We start from the raw sequence: 5,201 nt of genomic DNA, 5'->3' as shown, positions 1-5,201 counted from the left end.
ACAACAACCGATGACTTCTTCTGGCCATCATTTGCAAATGCAAGCCTCCTCAACCAAGCCAAAGACGTATTGCGGGAAATTTCAACTGCCCGGGACAAAGGCAAAAAGACTCTTCCCGTCAGGGAATCGAACCCCGGTCTTCCACGTGACAGGCGGAGATACTGTCCACTATACTAACGAGGACTGGAAAAGCACTGCTCGTTTGCAGTCTCGCCGGAGTAGTCGCTGTACAAAGGCTGTGTGCCTTTGACTGAGCGGACCATTACTGGCTAAAGTTGCAATTGTCGTCGTTCAATTTCAGTTTTGAGTACCTGTTGAGGAGTTCCTTTCCTGCAATTGCATGCCCTCTTCTTGGTGCACGCGATATGGCAAACAGCATGTGCAAATTGGTCAAAGAAATCGAAAAGGGCAAGCAGCAAGTGCAAATTGGTCAAAGAAATCGAAAAGGGTTATGCGAGACTACAGAAGAAAGTTAAGAACCAATTTCTAAACAGCCTCACTTTGGACAAAGCCACCACATACTATTAATCGAAATAGAGACTTTCTCCCATGAAAAATAGCTGCACTTGCAGCAGCAGCCCTAGGATGTCAATTACAACAGGCGGAGATACTGTCCACTATACTAACGAGGACTGGAACAGCACTGCCCCTGGCCATGCCCCTGGTGTAGTTACGCCGTTCTGATGCCATTACTTTTACTCGCTCAAGGTTGGACCAAAATGAATCAATTGTCAAATTACGCTCCTACGTTCTCCGTCAATCTGCATTTGAAAAGGAACGTTACCTACGGGCCCGAATGTGAAAACCTGCTTTTGCCTGTTAGATCTTTTGCAGTCACTCCAGAGTAGTCGCCGAAAAAAGGCTGTGTCTTTGACAGAGCGGACGATTACTGGCTAAAGTTGCAATGGTCGTTATTCAATTTCAGTTTTGAGTATCTGTTGACTACAATTGCGCGCCCTCTTCTTGTTGGACGCGATATGGCAAACAGCATGTGCAAATTGGTCAAAGAAATCAAAAAGGGTTTTGCGAGACTACAGAAGATTGTTAAGAACCAATTTCTAAACAGCCTTTGTTTCTCCCATGAAAAACAGCTGCACTGAAGAAGCAGCCCTAGGATGTCAATTACCACAGCTTCAATCCCCTCTCCACGCTACACTGGCTTAGCATTGGACCGATCAGCCTCCACATATGAGCATGGTCCCCATTAAGCTGAGAAAGTACCTATTGTGCACTAGGATTTTGGAAAGCCCCTTAGAGTCGACCTTGCACGATAATGTGTCGCTTTGTGGTTAGATGCTACCCTCTGAAAGTAATACCCTACGTGGCTAAATTCTGTAGTGCAGTGGATATCACCTTGGCCTAACATGCATAAAGGTCCCTCGTTCGAAATCAGGCAGAAACCCTTTTGCTATCCATTATCATGTGCACAGTCAGTCTGGGTGGATTGCCTTGTAAAAGGGGTTGTCTCAGCTCTAACAATTAGAAAGGCAACACTTTTGGTTTTAGTACTACAAAGTTCGATAAAGATCCTTTCATCCCAAAACCCCTGAAGAGTAAACTTCCACGACCGTGGTATTCTTCTTGCTGGGAAGCTACGCTCTGAAGTAGCTCGTCAAAGTCGCCAATTTCTGTGGTGTAGCGGTTATCAAGTTCGCCTCACACGTGAAAGGTCCCTGGCCTGAAACCAGGCAGAAACACAATTGTTGTTATTTTAAGATGACATTCACACTCAAGCTGTGTTAGTGGGTTAACTAAGTTCTTACACATGCTTGCAATGGTCGTCGTTCAATTTCAGTTTTGAGTTACCTGTTGAGGAGTTCCTTTCCTGCAATTGCATGCCCTCTTCTTAATGCACGCGATATGGTAAACAGCATGTGCAAATTGGTCAAAGAAATCGAAAAGGGTTATGCGAGACTACAGAAGAAAGTTAAGAACCAATTTCTAAACAGCCTCAGTTTGGACAAAGCCACCACATACTATTAATCGAAATAGAGACTTTCTCCAATGAAAAATAGCTGCACTTGCAGCAGCAGCCCTAGGATGTCAATTACAACAGGCGGAGATCCTGTACACTATACTAACGAGGACTGGAACAGCACTGGCCCCGGCCATGCCCCTGGTGTAGTTACGCTGTTCTGATGCCATTACTTTTAATCGCTCAAGGTTGGACAAAAATGCATCACTTGTCAAATTACGCCCCTACGTTCTCCGGCAATCTGCATTTGAAAAGGAACGTTACCTACGGGCCTGAATGTGAAAGCCTGCTTTTGCCTACGCTCTGAAGTAGCTCGTCAAAGTCGCCGGTATCTGTGGTGTAGCGGTTATTAAGTTTGCCTAACACGTGAAAGGTCCCTGGCCTGAAATCAGGCAGAAACACAATTGTTGTTATTTTAAGATGACATTTACACTCAAGCTGTGTCAGTGGGTTGACTAAGTTCTTACACATGCTTGCTCCGTAAAACAACCTGAAATCACAGAATGGCACACATAGAGACTACCTTCCAAACCGTCTTAAGTACAAAAACAAAAGGTTAGGGGACTCTTGGCATCGTACGCAAGACAGAGGTGGTGTAATGCCGAAGCCCGGGATCGAACCAGGGACCTTTAGATCTTCAGTCTAACGCTCTCCCAACTGAGCTATTTTGGCACAACACCCGATGACTTCTTCTGGCCATCATTTGGAAATGCAAGCCTCCTCAACCAAGCCGAAGACGTATTGCGGGAAATTTCAACTGTCCGGGACAAAGGCAAAAAGACTCTCCCCGTCGGGGAATCGAACCCCGGTCTTCCGCGTGACAGGCGGAGATACTGTCCACTATACTAACGAGGACTGGAAAAGCATTGCTCGTTTGCAGTCACGCCAGAGTAGTCGCTGGACAAAGGCTGTGTGCCTTTGACTGAGCGGACCATTACTGGCTAAAGTTGCAATGGTCGTCGTTCAATTTCAGTTTTGAGTACCTGTTGAGGAGTTCCTTTCCTGCAATTGCATGCCCTCTTCTTGGTGCACGCGATATGGCAAACAGCATGTGCAAATTGGGCAAAGAAATCGAAAAGGGCAAGCAGCAAGTGCAAATTGGTCAAAGAAATCGAAAAGGGTTATGCGAGACTACAGAAGAAAGTTAAGAACCAATTTCTAAACAGCCTCGGTTTGGACAAAGCCACCACATACTATTAATCGAAATAGAGACTTTCTCCCATGAAAAATAGCTGCACTTGCAGCAGCAGCCCTAGGATGTCAATTACAAAAGGCGGAGATACTGTCCACTATACTAACGAGGACTGGAACAGCACTGCCCCCGGCCATGCCCCTGTTGTAGTTACGCCGTTCTGATGCCATTACTTTTACTCGCTCAAGGTTGGACAAAAATGAATCAATTGTCAAATTACGCTCCTACGTTCTCCGTCAATCTGCATTTGAAAAGGAACGTTACCTACGGGCCTGAATGTGAAAACCTGCTTTTGCCTGTTAGATCTTTTGCAGTCACTCCAGAGTAGTCGCCGAAAAAAGGCTGTGTCTTTGACAGAGCGGACGATTACTGGCTAAAGTTGCAATGGTCGTTATTCAATTTCAGTTTTGAGTATCTGTTGACTACAATTGCGCGCCCTCTTCTTGTTGGACGCGATATGGCAAACAGCATGTGCAAATTGGTCAAAGAAATCAAAAAGGGTTTTGCGAGACTACAGAAGATTGTTAAGAACCAATTTCTAAACAGCCTTTGTTTCTCCCATGAAAAACAGCTGCACTGAAGAAGCAGCCCTAGGATGTCAATTACCACAGCTTCAATCCCCTCTCCACGCTACACTGGCTTAGCATTGGACCGATCAGCCTCCACATATGAGCATGGTCCCCATTAAGCTGAGAAAGTACCTATTGTGCACTAGGATTTTGGAAAGCCCCTTAGAGTCGACCTTGCACGATAATGTGTCGCTTTGTGGTTAGATGCTACCCTCTGAAAGTAATGCCCTACGTGGCTAAATTCTGTAGTGTAGTGGATATCACCTTGGCCTAACATGCATAAAGGTCCCTCGTTCGAAATCAGGCAGAAACCCTTTTGCTATCCATTATCATGTGCACAGTCAGTCTGGGTGGATTGCCTTGTAAAAGGGGTTGTCTCAGCTCTAACAATTAGAAAGGCAACACTTTTGGTTTTAGTACTACAAAGTTCGATAAAGATCCTTTCATCCCAAAACCCCTGAGGAGTAAACTTCCACGACCGTGGTATTCTTCTTGCTGGGAAGCTACGCTCTGAAGTAGCTCGTCAAAGTCGCCGATTTCTGTGGTGTAGCGGTTATCAAGTTCGCCTCACACGTGAAAGGTCCCTGGCCTGAAACCAGGCAGAAACACAATTGTTGTTATTTAAAGATGACATTAACATTCAAGCTGTGTCAGTGGGTTGACTAATGGTCGTCGTCCAATTTCAGTTTTGAGTTACCTGTTGAGGAGTTCCTTTCCTGCAATTGCATGCCCTCTTCTTGGTGCACGCGATATGGCAAACAGCATGTGCAAATTGGTCAAAGAAATCGAAAAGGGTTATGCGAGACTACAGAAGAAAGTTAAGAACCAATTTCTAAACAGCCTCAGTTTGGACAAAGCCACCACATACTATTAATCGAAATAGAGACTTTCTCCAATGAAAAATAGCTGCACTTGCAGCAGCAGCCCTAGGATGTCAATTACAACAGGCGGAGATCCTGTCCACTATACTAACGAGGACTGGAACAGCACTGGGCCCGGCCATGCCCCTGGTGTAGTTACGCTGTTCTGATGCCATTACTTTTAATCGCTCAAGGTTGGACAAAAATGCATCACTTGTCAAATTACGCCCCTACGTTCTCCGGCAATCTGCATTTGAAAAGGAACGTTACCTACGGGCCTGAATGTGAAAGCCTGCTTTTGCCTACGCTCTGAAGTAGCTCGTCAAAGTCGCCGGTATCTGTGGTGTAGCGGTTATTAAGTTTGCCTAACACGTGAAAGGTCCCTGGCCTGAAATCAGGCAGAAACACAATTGTTGTTATTTTAAGATGACATTTACACTCAAGCTGTGTCAGTGGGTTGACTAAGTTCTTACACATGCTTGCTCCGTAAAACAACTTGAAATCACAGAATGGCACACATAGAGACTACCTTCCAAACCGTCTTAAGTACAAAAACAAAAGGTTAGGGGACTCTTGGCATCGTACGCAAGACAGAGGTGGTGTAA

The 5,201-nt window shown here is 45.4% G+C and overlaps 2 non-coding genes across 2 annotated transcripts; both read right to left on the bottom strand.

Moving 5' to 3' along the window:
- Positions 1 to 2,574: 2,574 nt before the first annotated feature.
- trnaf-gaa (transfer RNA phenylalanine (anticodon GAA)) lies at positions 2,575 to 2,647 on the bottom strand. Its single transcript has one exon. It is a non-coding gene; the product is annotated as a tRNA-Phe (tRNA).
- A 111-nt stretch (positions 2,648 to 2,758) lies between these two features.
- Positions 2,759 to 2,830, bottom strand: trnad-guc (transfer RNA aspartic acid (anticodon GUC)). The gene has a single exon. It is a non-coding gene; the product is annotated as a tRNA-Asp (tRNA).
- Between the last annotated feature and the right edge of the window lie 2,371 nt (positions 2,831 to 5,201).

Source organism: Channa argus, unplaced genomic scaffold, assembly GCF_033026475.1.
Source record: "Channa argus isolate prfri unplaced genomic scaffold, Channa argus male v1.0 Contig095, whole genome shotgun sequence".
NCBI lineage: Eukaryota > Metazoa > Chordata > Actinopteri > Anabantiformes > Channidae > Channa > Channa argus.
Note: the sequence above shows the minus strand (reverse complement) of the source record. Positions and strands in the feature narration are given on the sequence as shown.